This window comes from Schistocerca nitens, chromosome 9 (genome assembly GCF_023898315.1).
Source record: "Schistocerca nitens isolate TAMUIC-IGC-003100 chromosome 9, iqSchNite1.1, whole genome shotgun sequence".
Classification (NCBI taxonomy): Eukaryota; Metazoa; Arthropoda; class Insecta; order Orthoptera; family Acrididae; genus Schistocerca; species Schistocerca nitens.
Genome location: NC_064622.1, coordinates 362,784,153 through 362,803,115, shown reverse-complemented (window position 1 = coordinate 362,803,115; position 18,963 = coordinate 362,784,153).

The window sequence follows — 18,963 nt, the reverse complement described above, 5'->3', positions numbered from 1 at the left end:
GCGCACTGACAAGGGAACCTCCCCATCGCACCCCCCTCAGATTTAATTATAAGTTGGCACAGTGGATAGGCCTTGAAAACTGAACACAGATCAATCGAGAAAACAGGAAGAAGTTGTGTGGAACTATGAAAAAATAAGCAAAACATACAAACTGAGTAGTCCATGCGCAACATATGCAACAATAAGGTGATAGTGAGCTCTGGACAGCGGTGGTCCCGTGGTTAGCGTGAGCAGCTGTGAACGAGAGGTCCTTGGTTCAAGTCTTCCCTCGAGTGAAAACTTTTAATTTTTTATTTACAGTTTATGTCACAAACTCTTTATGTTTTCATCACTTTTTTGGGAGTGATTATCACATCCTCAAGAAAACCAAAATCGGGCAAGGTAGAAGAATCTTTTTACCAATTCGACAAGTGTACAGGTTAGGTGGGTCGACAACATATTCCTGTCATGTGACGCACATGCCGTCACCTGTGTCGTATAGAATATATCAGACGTGTTTTCCTGTGGAGGAATCGGTTGACCTATGACCTTGCGATCAAATATTTTCGGTTCCCATTGGAGAGCCACGTCCTTTCGTTTACTAATCGCACGGTTTTGCGGTGCGGTCGCAAAACACAGACACTAAACTTATTACAGTGAACAGAGACGTCAATGAACGAACGGACAGATCATAACTATGGGAAAATAAAGAAAATAAAATTTTCACTCCAAGTAAGACTTGGACCAAGGACCTCTCGTTCACCAGCTACTCACGCTAACCACGGGACCATCGCTCTCCAGGCCTCACTATCTCCCTGATGTTGCATATGTTGCGCATGGACTACTCAGTTTGTTTATTTTGCTTAATTTTTCATAGTTCCACACAACTTCTTTCTGTTTTCTCGATTGATCTGTGTTCAGTTTTTCAAGGCCTATCCACTGTGCCAACTTATAACTAAATCTGAGGGGGGTGCGATGGTGAGGTTCCCTTGTGAGTAGTACAGTTTGTTTAACGTCAAACGTACATCTTAGGCATTGTATGATTCATTTGTATTTTGTAGTCGACCATTGTTAAATTATGATAGTTACAGCGCCATATATTGCTACATTTAGTAACAATTTATTTTTCCTCGGCCATACGTTTTCCCCCTTCTCCGATAATACTCCGCTGCAATTTGACGTCATTCTAAACAGTGGTGTTATTTCTACAGCGTTTTGAAATTTTAACTTTAATTATAATCACCCTGTACTTCCCTCTATTGGACGCATCATGCGATACTCCTCATAGGTAAAGCAATGTCCTGCAATGCGCAAAACAATCAGTCGGAAATGCTAGAGGGAAAATTCTCTCGTTGTACAAATACGATATGGGAAATATACTGGTAGAATTTAGTCACGGCCGGAGCTCACAAAACTGCGTGCTGCTACGCACTTTACGCCCCGATGCGTGATAGCTGCAGAGATACGCAGCTTTCGGTAGGCAAACACTGCCGTGTTTGTGCCCGCGCGAAATTTGTGGTCGTGATTCGTGATGCACGTTGCAAACTTCGGCCGGCAAATATTGGTTACCATTGGGGGTGAGCTGCTGCACAGACACACAATTTCACATCGAGTGAAGATGAAAGTAAAAAGCAAATTCCGGATTGTGGTCCGTCGTATGTGCTCAGCGTGCCCTCGCAAACACCGAACACGTAAATATTATTTTTGACTTAATCCTAGCAGTTTTGTCCACAATATCGTCTTGAAATATTTATATCATCAGTGGAAAACAAAATTTGTAAATTTTAGCTGTAGCTGTGGCTTGCACCTGTGTGTTCCATTAAAATTCCTGCCTTTTAAATTATGTTTTGCGTTTTAAGATAATGATGTTTATTCATTAGACTAACAACATATTGTTTATAAGGGGGTTGGTAGTTTACGTTCTTCCGGGTGTAGGTACTTCTTTTACTAAGAAGGATGAGAAGTACTAGCGGTAATCTTATTATAACAGGGCAATGTGATTAGCTTTGTAACCTACAGTGTATTATTTTCTGTTAATAATACAGGGGTATCACCCGCCCAGATGGCCAAGTGTATTAAAGCGCCGCTTCCAGTACGTGAAGGTATGCCGGCCTCGGTTGTAATACTCCCCGCTCATTACCGACGAGTGTCGGTGCGCCAGCCAGCCTGGACATAGTTTTTAGGTGGTTTCCCACAGTCCACTAGCTGAAAACGGGGCTGGTACCCCCGCTCCGCCTCAGTTATACGATTCGCTAATACTAAAAAACTTTCGCTCACTTTCGCAAGAATAATACAAGACCCACACAGCTGGGGCACACATATTCCGTCTTGGGAGGTAACAGGCTGGTGACAGGAAGGCCATCCGGCCACCCCTTAAGTTACCCGTGCCATGTTAATACCTACTCCGACATTGCACAGATGCGGGACAAGGGCACAAGAACGAGGAAAGACAATTCAGTAAACTGACAAATGGTTCAAATGCCTCTGAGCACTATGGGACTTAACATCTCAGGTCATCAGTCCCCTAGAACTTAGAACTACTTAAACCTAACTAACCTAAGGACATCACACACATCCATGCCCGGGGCAGGATTCGAACCTGCAACCGTAGCGGTCGCACGGTTCCAGACTGAAGATCCTAGAACCGCTCGGCCACTGCGGCCGGCAGTAAACTGACAGCTTTTAAAGATGAAGAGTAATTTATAGGCGTTAAAGGGGGTCTGGTCAAGTTGGCGAGGATGTGGGCATCTCACAAGATTTTTTACAATGAAAGATGTGATTAAAAATTAATAACCTCACTATAATCAGTATACAGGGTACAGACAGGCTGCCCAGATTGTTCTGTGAGGCAATTTGCTAGTCATGGTCCTCATAAGAAGGCGTTGGAGAACAGTTTGGGAAAAATATGTACAGTAAGAGAGGAATTACGTCACTGCCATCTAGATGAGGAGACCAGAGAAAATGTGCAACCTGGAACCGACAATCCGGGCCGCCGCCAGCAGATAACGCCTGTCTTCTCTCCCTGGCTCTCCCTCTCTCTCTCTCGTCCGCAGCTCATGGTCTTGTGGCTAGCGTTGCTGCCCCTGGATCATCGGGTCCCTGGTTCGATTCTCGGGTGGGTTGGGGATTTTCTCCGCCTGGGGACTGAGTGTTTGTGTTTCCTCATCATTTCATCATCATCATCATTCATGACAGTGTCTACATTAAACTGTGGGGACTTTGTACGGGCGCTGATGACCGCGCAGTTGAGCGCCCCACAAACCAAACGTCATCATCTCTCCCTTACTCTCTATTGGTTACTCGCAGCGGGTGCATAGTCGGCATGGTGTGAGCAGATCACGTTCCACAGCCGGAAACAACCTCTGCTGACGTGACGATCCTGCTCGGCACGTGGTCCACAATGAGCTGTACTTGAACGTTACAGGCAAATATCAAAATGAAAATTTAAAATAATTTAAAAATCAGAAATATCGATTAGGTGGGTAGTCCCCCTTAGCAACAGACTAAATACTTAGTTGTAGATGCAAAAAATGATTTATTTCGTGTACTTTAAAATTGAGATTTTCCATACTTGGTAAGAGGGGAGATAAAGAATCTTAAATGGCTGGTGAGTATTGGTAGAAAGGAAAAAAGCGTGAAGATTCTTTTTAGTAATTTTGAAAAACAAAAATTTACGCATGTGTGCTACAAACGACGTCCAGTCCGCCACGAAGCATCGCGTTCCGGAAAACTAACGTGGATCCGGTAGAGGCGCGCACCAAACGCCATGGAACAAGCGGCACTATATACCACATATTCGTAGGTTTTCATAGAAAGCAACTGAAATTTAATTGTAACGTAGTGTATTCCATTTCGGATTGACTTGTTTATAACTGCGCCAGACCAGGTCGACTAAATTTATACTCGACAATTATTCAAGTTTGTAGGGCAGGTATTTATAAGAGTGAAGTACCTGTAATAACTGGAAGGATATGTAGCACTTTCAAATCAGTGATCGATGGTTTATTTTACAATTAAATTTAGTACAAATGTAGTGGATTTATTTTCCAACAGTTTTGCTTAAACTACTCGTGGTCTAGGATGATGGCAGCGTATTCGATCAGGGGACTGGCCACGCTTGCAATAATAGAAACTGAAGTTCTCATGGAAGGAATCTGAATCGTGTGACATGGGACCAGAAACGGAAAAAATGGAGAAACATAATAAAAAGAAGTCAAAAAAGGGTAGCGGGTTTCACTAGTAATAAAAACGACCAGGTTCTCGAGTTCAACCCAGCCATTACCTGGATTTGGAATAAAAACGTATTGCCAACGGTGGACGAAGACTTGTGTTATAAGTAATGACCCTCGTTCTGCCACCGACCTTCCGAAAGAGGAGGGAGGAGCGGACACAGTTTCAAGGCAACATCTGGTCCTTTGGGAAAGGTAACTGCCCACAAAAGGCTGAAGAACCAGCATTAACCAACGGCATGATGATGCCTTAAGCATTTGAAAACACTGCATTAAAGAACATAATACGTATCCACAATACATGTGGCCTGCAATTGAAAAAAAAAATGTCGCTTTGATTAATTCATTGGCAAAATTATCCGGATTAGACCATCATTCGGATCTCCGGGAGGGGCTGCAAACGAAGCGGTGCCTATGAGGAAAAAAAACTGAATATCCTATGACTCAAGGCATGGAATTTCAAAAGTTTAAACGTGGTAGAGGAAGAATCTGGAAAGACAAGGGCAAAGGTTCAATTTCGATCCAGTTGGTGTCAGTCTAGTGAAATGAAAAAAAGATTAGTATTTATCTTCAGTGAAATCAACAGCAACAGGAAACGGTACAACGGGAGCAGGGTTAGTAATGAATAAGAGAGTAGCACAGGGACTGAGCTACTGAGAGCAGGCATCAACAGCAAACCGACGATAACCAGACTAGTTCATATATACATACCGACGTCACAAGCAGAAGAAAGTGTTTGATGACACTGAACAGGTAATAACGTATGTTAAAGCAGAGGTTAATCCAATAATTGAATATGGTAGTAGTGAAGGAATAGAAGACAGAATTACGGGAAAATAGAGACGGCAGTAAGAATGAAAGAGGAAGAAGTGTAACTAGGTTCTCCTTAAATTTCATTTGGTAAATAGGAATACATGATTAAAAATTGCAAAAGGTTTGAGAAATGCCCAGAGAGCCAGGAATATTCCAGATTCCATATTCGTGGTCAGAAAGATATTTGATTGTAATGCGTACTCAGGAGATGTTACAGATTCGGATCAGAATTTAGTAATGATAAAAAGTAATATGAAGTTTAACAGAATCGTCCAGAAGAATTAATGTGGAAAGAAAAGGACTGCATTTGATGTTCTCTAAGGTTGTAGATACTGTGACAATAAGTACCACTCTAGTCCATCGTAAGTAGTTCAGTCAAAGAGCAGTGAACAGGGCTAACACATAATTTGGGTGGACAAACATAGGTTCTAGACTGTTAATGAAGAAGAATTCTTAAATAAGAAAAGAAATACTTTAACTGATCAACGACAGAAGAAACTTAAGAGATGATAAGGGAAAGACATGATTATAGGTGTAAGTCACTCAGGAATGAAATTAAGACGAAGTTATGGAAAGTTAAGTCAAAGGCTGCAGTAAAAATTCGAAGATAACGAAAAGTGAACGGTCGTCGGAAGGACTGAGTTATCATACAGAGAAGTGGAAAACCCCTTTGGTGAAATTAATGAGTTTGATGACGTGATCGATGGGAAAGGATACGGAAGCTATAGAGAATCGCCAGTTAGAGTTACAGTTTAAGAAATTGGAAGTTTTTTGATCAAATAAGGCAGAAGCGGTAGGAAACATTCCGTAAAAATTTGTAAAGATGTTAGAAAATGTTGCGACAAATAGGCTGTTCACATTACTGTGTGAACTACATTAGACAGGAGACATACCACCAAACTTTTGGATAATCATTTTCCACACAATCCCGTTGTTTGCAATGGCCTATACGTTCGACGTTTATCACGCCATCATCTTAACGTCTCGTTTATCCAAGTTTCTGATAAGAATAATATAAAGTAGAACGGTTAAGATGATCAACGAGTACCTAGATGATGTCAGTCTGGCTTTCGGAAAGGTAGCGGCATCGGAGATATTAATTGACGAAGGCTTAAGAAAAATCAAGACACGTTCATTGGATTTGTTTACCTAAGAAATGCGTTCGATAGTGTAAAACTGTGAAAGATGGTCGAAATTCTGAGAAAAGTAAGAGTAAGGCATAGAGATGAGGGTAACACGTGATGTGTATAAGAAACAAGAGGAAATAGCAAGCCGGCCAGAGTGGCCGAGCGGTTAAAGGCGCTACAGTCGCAGGTTCGAATCCTGCCTCGGGCATGGATGTGTGTGATGTCCTTAGGTTAGTTAGGTTTAAGTAGTTCTAAGTTCTAGGGGACTTATGACCACAGCGGTTGAGTCCCATAGTGCTCATAGCCATTTGAACCATTTTTTTGAAATAGCAAGAATCGAAAACCAAGGACGAGGTGGTCAGATCGAAAAGAGCGAAATATAAAGATGAGCTCTTTCGTACCTGCTGTTCAGCGTATACATCCAAGTAATAAAAGAAAGGTTCGGTAGTGACATTAAAATTCAGGGAGAAATGATATTGACGATGAATTTCACTGATGACTTCGCTACACTCAGTGAATGTGAAGATTAATTATAGGACTTCTTGAATGAAATGAAGAGTCTTATGAGTACATACTATGGATGGACAATACTCTGATATTATTCTGTCTAAACTGCGCAAACACTAAAGGTCAGGAAGGGGAAATTTGGAAAGAGAATGAAAGTGGTTTTTGTTTGCCGACGACATTGTAATTCTGTTAGAGATAGCAAAGGATTCGGTAGATCAGCTGAGTGGAATGGCTGTAGCTTTGAAAAGTGGTTAGAAAAGCAACATAAAAAAATAAAACAAAGGCAGGGGAGAGTAGCTGAATTAAATGAGGCAAAACTGATTGAATTAGGAAACGAATCACTAAAAGTATTAGATCAGGTTTGCCATTTGGACAGGAAAATAAGTGATGGGGGGCGAAGAACAGAGACATAAAATGTAGACAGGGAGTAGGAAGAAATACATTTCTAAAAAAAAGGATTCATTCATATATAATGTAAATTTACGTGTCAGGAATTCTTTTCTGAAGTTGTTGGTCTCAGATGTGAAGTGAAATGTGGACAATAACAGGCTTAAACAGGAAGAGAACAGAAACTATTGAAGTCATGCTACAGAAGAATGCTAAAGATTAAATGGGCTATGTTATTAACGATGATGTACTGAAGCGAATTGTGGAAAAAAGAAAATTATTTCGCAAACTGGACTAAAAGTAGGGGTGTGAGGGGTAAGAGCTGTAGAGGCAGAGCAAGGGATGAAACAGAAAGCAGCTTCATATTGATGTAGGTTGCAGTAGTTACACAGAGATGAATAGGCTTGCATAGATTAGTGTGGAGAGCTGCATCAAACCGATCTTCGGATTGACCACAACAACACATAGATTTCAAAATGTGGACATATTTTTATCCACAAATAGATAACGGATTTGATTCTGGAGAACATAGATTCCTTTAAATCAATTACTGGATTTCATTATCTCTGTGCTACATTGACATATCATTTGAACTGATTTTAAATATACTTCAGAGAAATTTAATAATCACAACATTCATCACTATGTTGGATGTAAAGCATACTGTTACATAACGTGAAAGATTTGTTCGGTACTTTCCATCAATGGTCGGCAACGTTGAGTTTGTCGGTTAAGCGCAATAGTTGAGAACGACCACGCGCATCTCACACCATCAGTTACTTGTTGTGGTCATGAAAGTCTTGAACAGCTCTGAAATGTGTTGACGCAGCAGTGCAGGACACGTGGTTGGGAGGCAGAGTGTGGGGAACTGCTGGCTCCACACACACACACACACACACACACACACACACACGCCTTGTTAGGTGTGGTCGGCTGCGCGCCATATCTGCGCCAGCTGACGCCGCGCCTGCTTCCGGAACACACGCCGCGCGCCGCACACTCCCGTTTGGCGGGTTGCCACCCAACAAGGGGCACCACACCAAACTTCCCTTATAGCGCAGTTCACGCCGTCGCTGTAGGCACTTTTTTTTCATTCCTTTGTCCGATCGATAACTGCCTTGTAATAAGGATACGTGCGCGTGAACATACTCTGCTTATGTTTCAACTCAAGCAACAAACCGCCATGCACACTGTTGAAATGACAACTTGTAAATTTGTGTAATGTAGCAAGTTACAGAAATTTAACGGAATATTTATAAAAAAATTCGGTTTCTCTACATGAGTACTAAGGATATATCGTTAAATTTTGGTGAAAAGAAAAATCACACATATTTGAAGACAGTCGATTTAACTAAACTCAAACCGGAAGTACCACCCACAAACTGTTGTAGAGAAGATAAAAATTGTGTGCTATTAATAGAACACTTGGAGGGTGCAACAAATCTACTTTTCCAATCATGCAGGTATCTTGTCGAAACCGTTTGTAATTCTTGTTGAATTTTGGATGACTTGAGTAGACGGTAAACGGCAGCATGAGCTGAAAACAGTCTAAGATGGTTGCTCAGATTGTCTCTTAAATCGTTTACGTAAATTAACAACAGCAGCGGATCTATAACCCTTCCATGGGGAATCCCAGATATAACATCAGTTTCACACGATTGCTACGACCTATGACCTTTCTAACATGAAATCACGAATCCAGTCACACACCATAGGCACGTAGTTTGATTAGAAGCCACATGTAATGAACTATCTCTAAAGCCCTTAGCAAACCTAGAAAAACTGATTAAACTTGAGATCTCCTCTCGATAGCACTCGTTAATTATGTGAATCGGGAGTGAGTTGTTCCACAAGTACAGTACTTTCTGAATCAGTGCTGTGTATCTGCAAATAGACCGTTTTCTTCGGGGTATTTTATAATATTGGAACACAGAATTTATTTCAGAATCTTGCTACAAAAATCAATTATTTGAGTCGACGCATAATTCAGCAACCCACTTTCTTTTCTGTGAACTGGTACGACCTGTACTACTTCACAGGCTTTAGTTACGAACATTTCGTCGGGCAAGGTGTTGTATACGATTGGTAAAAGTGGAGTTACTTCATCAGCACAATGTGAATGGAATCTAACTGCAAAACAGTCAGGAACTTTCCTTTATTAACTAACTTGAGTTAATTTTGTTGTATAATTAAGTACACACATGGAAGCTGCTGAAAATGTAACAATTGCTTGATTAACAACTAAACATACTTGAAAGAAAATCTGGTACAATAAATAACAGCCTCTTTCTTCTCACAGTGTTCACCCAGAGATCTTTTCGTGTTGTACTGATTGGAAATGTAAAGTGAAATGTCAGAAATAAAACCATTACACTAAAAATCTTCAAAAGTCCACTTACAAATGAAACGAGATTCCTTCACACGTTAGGTTTAGACTATTATCAGAACATTAGTGCATCCGTGAATGATGCGAAGTGCCGCTTTTGATCAGAACACTTCCTCCAGAAGCTAATGTTTGGAGCAGCTGACGCAGCGGACGTCGGCTTCAAGTTTCTCGTAATAACTCCTCTAATTACACTCCCACGGATTAGGTCTATGTCTTTCATCTCTGGTGACATCTGACGTGATGACGTCTCCGTGAGATAATTCGGCCAATGGTATAAATTACCTAATGGTCTCCAGATAAATACTGCCGATGAAGACAGACCAAGTCCTTAAAAACTTGTAAGACGTATGCTTTGCCGGCGATGGGCGAGGCATAACAGAATCTCTGACCAGAGAGTAGTTTGTCGTTAGTTGTTGCTTGTCGCTAGTCTGCGCTTGACTGCGAGAGTCGACAGTAGTAGTCTGGTGTAGTCTGTAGTAGTCTGCGGGAGTCGGCATGCGTCGGCGGTGTGCTCTGCTCGCGACTCTGGTCAGGACTCTGGAGGATGAGTATTGTTGTAGAAGGTAAAGAAGCAGGCTTGCGCATATTTAATAATGTATGTTAATTGTAATTTAATTTGTTCAAAAAATGCCCCAATAATAATTTTTATAATATAAAGTAACTCTTTTAAAGAAAAACATTCATTTCAATTTAAAGAATTTTTCCAATGCATTATCATTGCATCCAAGAATAAAAAAAAAAAAATACGCCAGCATTGCACGAATCTGTGTCGAAAAATGACTAATTAAGAGCAGATATAATTGCAGTTTTATTGAGGTAAGAATTTTTTGCTTTTTTTATTCAGAATACAGGGCCGAAGGTCAGCGCTGCTGTCCTCATAGAAGTCATCAGGTTACAAATTTTTTTTTATTATTTTGGTGTTTAGGAATTTTTCTGTTTCGAACTTGACATTAAATGAGAATAGAATTTTGTGGTAACATTAAATGTGAATGCATTTCTGCACACAGACAATAAATGGGAGCCAATTTTGTTCAGAGGTTACAATATTTAAAATTCATTTAATTATTATTTTTTGGACAGGCTACACTTGGCTCCATTTTCATTTTTATTTTTTCATATTTTTTGTGGGGGGGTTACAAACTTACAATTCGAGAAATCCGTGGGGCTAAATGAAACATGTGGTACCTGTCATCGGCTTTAATCCGTGCCGTAAAAGTGTTGTATCATGTGGCGCCTTGGTTTAACAGCGTATTTGAAATGAGTCATGTTTGAAGAGGGCGTTCTGTAGAATGTTTTGGCGCTTTCTCGTGTTGAAAGTCGATGTTTCAAATTTGCTTTTCATTATCGTTAGTACGTGGTCAAACTGGGGTAATGTTATTTACCACGCGCTGTACATGTCTTGTATATTTCGTACTGTAACTGTGCGTTTGAAGGATTTTGAACGAGTTATTATAGTGTTAAAAATTATTGGTTACAGGTTTGTATGGGGATTGTGAATTGTTAGTTCAGCGTGCTGTAGTTGGCTGGCGGCTTAATATTTGTTTTGTATTTGTTTTTACTAGGAAATTCACTAGTACGTCGTTGCCTGTACAATGGGCGACAATATGGCGACAAAGATAAGGTATTCCAGTAGAATGGTCTGGTGGACGAGTAGGTTAGGTGCCGTGTTTGCGGGGAAGTTATGAAGTTAACCAAAATTGCTGCGTTTGGGTTCAGGGACGAGTATACAGAGTCGTCAGAAATACTGTGAAAAGCTTGTAACGGTGTTGTAAGTTAGGATGTGCAGAGGAAATACTGTCAAAAAAAAAATTCTATTCGTTTGCAGCGTTTTCCAGCGTTAAGGCTACCCAGTCATGTAAAGGCACGCAATTTCATGTACTTGCACGTGGTAAAATGCGGCAATGCACAGATATTGGTGGGACCGTGAGCTACCACTGGTGCAAGTTCAGATGGGTCAAATGGCTCTGAACAGTATGGGACTTTACTTCTAAGGTCATCAGTCCACTAGAACTTAGAACTACTTAAACCTAAATAACCTAAGGACATCATACACATCCATGCCCGAGGCAGGATACGAACCTGCGACATTAGCGGTCGCGCGATTCCAAACTGTAGCGCCTAGAGACGCTCGGGCACCCCGGCCGGCACTGGTGCAAGTGCTCATTACCAGTTAAAATGTGCCCTTTTCAGAAGTGATAAATCCAATATATGTGGGAAAAAGGTACGATTTTTCAGTCTGAGGAAACCAAACGAAAAAAAATTTGGTGACTGTCCTCGAATTTGCGCACGTCATGATTATCTGTCTTCAATGCTGAATAACGCGGAGACGGCGCAACGTACTGTACATCGCTTTTAAGAATTTTCTGGTAGCGCTAGTTTCGCTACAACGCCAAGTTTTTAAAACCTTTTGTTACCAACCTTTATATCCCAGAAGCATAGGCTGGCATTCGTGATATTGTTTTATTTAGTTATGGTGATTTTGTTTTCTAGTGTGTGTGTTTGTGTGTGTGTGTGTGTGTGTGTGTGTGTGTGTGTGTGTGAGTGTGCGTGTGCGTGTGTGGGTGGGAGAGTGGGTGGGTGGGTGCGTGAGTGGGTGGGTGTGTGCGCATTTTTGTTTGTTTTTTTATTGTAAGAAGCACAGTGCGAGGGTTTGCGAACAGAAAATTATGTTAATAAATTTTTAGTACTTCTTTGTTTAGTGTTTTCTTCCTTCGAGTTGTAGAGCTTAAATAAAACTAGTGGGATTTCTGTAGATAATTCTAGCCGTTTCACTCAGGTTACGTTTTTCTTATATAAGTTAGATCACCAGAGTTTGGTTTCTTGGTATCGTGGACTTCGTTCTAGTTGTTTTGGCTGAGTAATATATTCGACAGTAATAAGCACAGCGGGTTTAGGTTCTTTCCTATTGTGGAGATTATTCCAGCTATGCAGTTGAAGATAGGAAACAACCCGCTCCAAAAATTGGGACTCAAATCAACAGTGCGTGTTTCTAGAACGAGTCATAGATTTTTGATATCATCGACTTCGTTCTAATAAGACAAGTGAAGATTCCTATGCAAGTCTTTGCAGCGAGTTGCGGTTTCGTGTTACCGGAAACTTTGTTTAAGCTCCATACGTCAAATGAAGTTTGCGATAGTGATTTCGTGGACTTCGGTAATGTTGGGCTCACTAGAAATTTGAATACGTTTTTGTTTGGGTACCTATTTTATATTAGGAATGCAGTTTATTTTGTTTGTCCTCTCCCAAAACACTTAATTCTCGCGGTTGTCCCGTTAGTTTCATGTTCTTCTTCGAATTATTTTATTTACCTTTCGCATAATTAGATTGTTCTTGTCCGTTCGAGTCTTCAAGTGTAACCTCATGGTAGCCACATCGCCAAAATGGTGATGGGCATCATCTTGACTATGTCACGAGCCAAGTCGGACGCTTCGGTTACTCCCATAACAGAAATATTTATTCAAGACTGTTGTCACGACAAACTCTTTGCTCTCTTTATCTTCCTTTCTACAAACCTTGATTTGTTATACAGACTGTATCGCGTTATCGCGTGCGACTCAAGAGCTCTCTCGGACGTAGCATGGGAAGCAGTACCTCTATAGTCAGCAACATCGTCTGCGGAAAGCAGCATGGAATTTATGTGGTTATCCACTACGTCATGTGTACGCAATGTAAAAAGTAATGACTCTACAACACTTGCTTCGGTTACGTCCGTCATTACTTTCACGTCTGAAAGTTTATCTCCATCACTCAAAGAATTGGAAGAGGGAACCACTGAACGCCGTTCTTCTCTGCTACGTATTTTCAACGATGGTATTTACTCCGTATATCTAGCTTTACTAACTCCCCCCGCCCCCCATAAAAACTTATTCTGTCTGTCTACAAAGAACAGAACTGGTAAGGAAGACCGTAACTTATTTGTTTTGCCTACTTAACTGTGAAATTGGTGTAGGCCAAAGAGTGGTATCTTCGGTTTCCTGTTACAGTCTGTTTGCGCAGATTATTTTTCAGAACTCTAGAAAGGCCTTTGTGGAGTTCTGGAAACATAATGTGTCCAAAAAGACTGTAATAAGAGACCTATTAAATTCTGTTGCTGCAGATCACGCGGTCTCGAGTGCTCGTGGAAAAGCTATTGATCATGTTGCCGATTACTGACGCAGCGCCAGCCACTTCCGTATTATCCCGTCAATATGTCAACAACTTCCTTCTCGGAAGATGGATGGCCGGTCCTAGTACATTGCCTGTCGCATCAACGAACTTAAATTCCTGATTGCTGTTACGTGGACATTTGAGTGGATTGTCAAACGTGGCCAGGATGAAATATTCCAACAATGAAGGCAAAACTCGTCGTAAAATGGCATAAATACTATTTTGAATTATGCCCGTTTACTTTGTTTCGTAACAGACTGACTGTTCGTCTCCAGGTAAAAAAAATCGTTTATTCTTGCTTGTGATGTCACGAAGAATCTTGTGAAATCTACGTAATGTTTCTTTTTGACAATGAACAGTTCCCGTCAGTCCAAAAAGAGTTTCAAGAATGTAATAAACATTAGAGAAATGTGAAGATTATTATTGTAATGCTTCTAGTGTCCTATGCAGTCACCCCCGACTTGAGTACGGTGCAAAAAGCGTTCATACAACAACGTAAAAATTACCGAAAAGTCCTTTGTGCCACGGGACGCGTCCACTTGTAGTTTCTGTTCGAGAGTCGAGGTGTGCGAGACAAACTTCGCAAACACTTCTCTCTTCTTCACACATGCTGGAGAATATCCTGGACACTTCATTCAGAGATATGACTCTATTACGTTTTTTCACACAACAGTATTGACGCACTACGGTCGCATCTCTTAACGCAGTCCGCTCACAACTAACAGTTCGAATGCATATTTGTTGTTCAGAAATTTTAGTTCAAGCGCCCATCGAGGTAAGTGAACTGACTTCACTTATACACCAAGAATAAAGTCACTCTCGGAACTTGCTTAATAGACGGTGTAAATTTGTAGTATAATTTCCAACCAAGATCATGTCTTTCTGACGCATTAGCATTGGCAAGCGTCGCCATGCCTTGCTGGCCAGCTGGCCACGACAGAATTTTAGGAAGATTGCAAGACATACGCCGAGACTGCCATATTTTGGGACGACATAGAATGCTGTTTTGAGCGATAGTGACTACGAAACGCTCCAACGGCAGGTTGGCGACGAAATACAAAAGACCAACGGGTTAAGGAATGGAAAAAAGAAAGCAGAGATGATCTTTTTGGAATAACTGAGGCTGATGGGTAGGATATACGAAAGCAGCCAACCGTAGTGGTGCCGACCGGAGACCTGGATCCGCACAAAGATTGTTAAGGAAAACGAAGCTACTATATAGATAGGGAAAAAGAGATTTTGAAGAGATTCTACAATACATCGGGGATTATCGAGTAGTGTTTCATATGAGCCTGTTGCAGACACAATGAAGCAGAGACGTGGCGACCAGCTAACATCAGTGCCTGCCACACGTCAATAGGCCACCAAGCCAGCTCGGCCGAGTGTAGGTACACAGCATGAAAAAAGGTGAGGAAACGACATGAAAATTCGAAGGTTGAGGGAACAAACGAGGTTATTTCAGTGACTCGAGTCAAACTTTCAAATAACATGCAGGATGAGCTCACTTATCAGTATGATACAGCACCCCATGGGGACATTCACGCACTAATTCGGATAGGAAGTATGTCATAAAGCAGTCGTATCTTCTCCTGAGGAAGTCTGGCCCACAACGGTTGTAGCTGGTCGTTGCTAGGCATTACGATCAATTTAACAACTGAACTTGCCGCACATGTGTTCTTTCAAGCAACCCGGATAGTAGGCTGTCCCAATGGTTCCTACGTTTCTACGGTACATAGACACACGTGCCGAGTAAAGACGGGCATTGTTCTGTTGGAAAATGACACCACGATTCTGTCACCTGACAGGTAACTTTTGACAATGCGGGATGATCGTGCACTACCACTTTGACGTCAAACTTCTCTGTTCCCTCATTACTACCAGCTGTGACCTCAAATAGTACCTGATGGCTTCACACTTCATGATGCCAGAAGTAACACAGCTGTGCCTCGCCAAAGCATTAGAAGCAGGGACTATTACCCAGTTAACCGCCATATTCGCCTAGGATGGTCATTCAGGGTAGTGCAGAACAGCGATTCATTACTGAAAGCAACGCGACGGCATTCATAAGCAATCCAAGTTTCCAGGTCATTAAGTACTTCAAACGCAGCCATTTGCATTGTGGAGTCAACGATAGCCTAAGTAAAAATTCCTTTGTCAGGCTGCTGCTAGACACCGACCAATGGCGCGATGTTATACAGAATGTTGCAGGGAGACCTTTACTTATTCTCGGATAGTAGGCGCAGATGTGGAGGGGTTACTCTTTGCCTGGTACACAATGCGGTGGTCCTCCAGTGATGTGATCAGACGTGGTCGAGCGGAGCTTTGAGGACGAGTATTTATTCCCTCACATTCGCAATCTTGCTTTGGGCTACTGTCACGTCCAAATACCCAACAATCGCGTTACTGCACGATTCTGCCAGCCGGCCAATTGGAGACCCAAAATAAGGTCCATTGCAATCTGTGTGCCGGCCGTTGTGGCCGAGCGGTTCAAGGCTGGAACCGTTCAACCGCTACGGTCGCAGGTTCGAATCCTGCCTCGGGTATGGATGTGTGTGATGTCCTTAGGTTAGTCAGGTTTAATTAGTTCTAAGTTCTAGGGGACTGATGACTTTAGAAGTAAAGTCCCATACTGCTCAGAGCCATTTGAACCATCTGAACTTGCACCAGTGGTAGCTCACGGTCCCACCAATATCTGTGCATTACCGCATTTTACCACGTGTCCCATAGTGGTTAGAGCCATTTGAATCCTTTTGCAATCTGTGTCAGGTGCAGATAACGTCATCTCACCTACGTACGTGGTATCTGTGTGTCCTTCACAGCTATCGAACAACATCTGACGCTATTCTCGCCCCCTGTATATCCTACCACCCTCACATCACTGAATACGAACAGCATTAATACAGTCTGGTGACAGTTCTACGTCTCACAGAAGGTGTGTGTGTGTGTGTTGGGGTTTATGGGCGCTCAACATCGAGGTCATCAGCGCCCTGACACACATGAAAAGGAACGAATGTGGAGAGACCTAATAAAACTGAAAAAAACACACTCAAGGAAAGCAGAAAAAGAGGGAAAATACTACATAAGAATGTAAAACCTAAGGAAAGGGAAAACATAGCAACAAGAATGACACAGGAAATTGTCATTGGCTAGCCACTTACATAAAATATGGGCGAGTTTGTCACACAGTGAGCAAATTAAAATCCTCTCCCTAAAATCTTTGTAAAAACATTTGACATGGCACAGAACTTTAAAACTTTAACCACATTCGTCCGAGTGTTGCCTAAAAGAGTTGGCAGGTCCGCTGGCAAGTCAGCCGCGGCCCGCTGGTCAGAAAATAAAACGCAATCCAGTAAAACGTGGCGCACAGTGACCTGGACGCCGCAAGCACCACACAATGGAGGGTCTTCTCGCCGGAGCAGGAAGCCATGCGTCATAGGGCTGTGGCCTATTCGAAGCCGAGTGAGGAGAACCTCGTCACGTCGATGGGGCTGAAAGGAAGTACATCACATACGCGTTGTAAGCTTGACTAGACGGAGCTTATTGTCAGTCACTTCCAGCCACTCATCCTCCCACCGACACATGACTCGGGAGCTCAACAGCGAGGTGAGTGCGTGCAAGGGGATAGCACACTGAGATACGTGTGGATCAAGACACGCCTCCTTGGCTGTGAGATCTGCCCTTTCATTCCCAGCAATGCCGACATGCACCGGAACCCAGCAGAAAGCTACAACCTTCCCCAGTCGCTGTAGGCGGAGGAGGGCATCCTGGATGGTCTGGACTACTTTATCTGCCGGATACAAATGATGCAATGAGGGAATCGGAACAGACAAGAAATTTAGGAGAGGAAGAATGTCTCATCTGCTCCAGCGCCCGCAAGATCGCAGACAATTCTGCATCAAAGACAGTAAAGGTCTGAGGCAGTCGGACCTTAAGGACACGATCCGGAAAAACAACTGAGCAACCAACGGAATCCCCTTGTTTCGACCCATCCGTAAAAACCGCTACATAGTCGTGGTGCTCAGATAAAACAGCAGAAAATGCTGCATTAAAAACGGTGGCAGGAGTGCAACCTCTCTTGTCTCACAGAAAATTCCAATTATAATCATTTACATATCGACCAATGGTGTCAACGCATACGAAGCAACATTGATATCTGACCATGTCTTCTTGGGCTTCACGTTTTTGTCTAGCAGTTTTTATCGGTAGCCGCCGTGGCAACAGAATTCCGCGCACATGAGGAGCTACATAACGCATTCTGCGACTTCCGACATAATTCAAGCAACCTTGATGGCACTGAAAGTTCTAACTCATTTCTGTAATTAAATGTTTGTGATGTTATCCAGAATGAACGTTATCTCTTTCACGTCTCAATCGAAATTTTACGCATAGCTCTCACCAAATCTCAAGTAAAAATTTTGCACTAACGTTACATATTACGAGTGCATACTGAAAAGTAATCTCTCCGAACTTTTCATGTGACAAATCTAAAGCAATGTAAATAAAACAGATTATATTAACATTGTACGTTTTGGTTCTTCCTGTGTATACATATGTTTCTCAAGATAGTCACACTCACGACGAATACATTTCTCCCAACGAGAGACCAGTATTTCGATACCGTCACTGTAGAATGTTTGACTTTGTTAATGGAGCCACAAGTTCACCTCTACTTGTATCGGTTCATCACTGTCAAAGTGAAGTCCTCGAAGGTGTTCTTTAAGTTTTGGAAACAGATGAAAATCCTGTGGGGCCAAGTCGGGACTGTATGAAGGATGATCGACGACAGCGAACTCAAGGCGTCGAATTGTTGCATATGTCGCAGCGCCTGCGTGTGGTTTGGCATTATGTTGCTGAAGGAGAGATTGCTCCATTTGTGAGCGAACTTTTCGAATTCGAAACTCGATTGCGCCTCGGACGTAGTTATGTTACACACAGCCACAGTTCGGAGGCATTTAGCGGCAGAGAGCTGTAAATATGTAGACACGAAGAATAAATATGTAGAATGTTAATAACGTTTGTTTTATTTAAAGAACTTCAATGGTTTTCACATAAAAAATTCTGAGTTCTAACTTTTCAGGCACTCGCTGCAGAAAGTGATACTACAGTGACACTATGGTAAGTGTAGGGCACTTCCAAGGCCAGTGTCAATCCCCTGAGCAGCTGGCAAACGTTGCATTATTATTCTTGAAACGAACGGAATACATATCCAGGATGGCATCACCTTCGTGTTTACACGTGAGAAAGAGGGAGGTTAACGGTAACAGCATTATCTCAGTATTCTTACAAATGTCGTGTACTCACAGCGTACACTGCCACCTTTGTATGACGATGCTTCTCGGGCACCTGACGATGCTTCTCGGAGACTACAATTTTTTCATCATTTATTCTC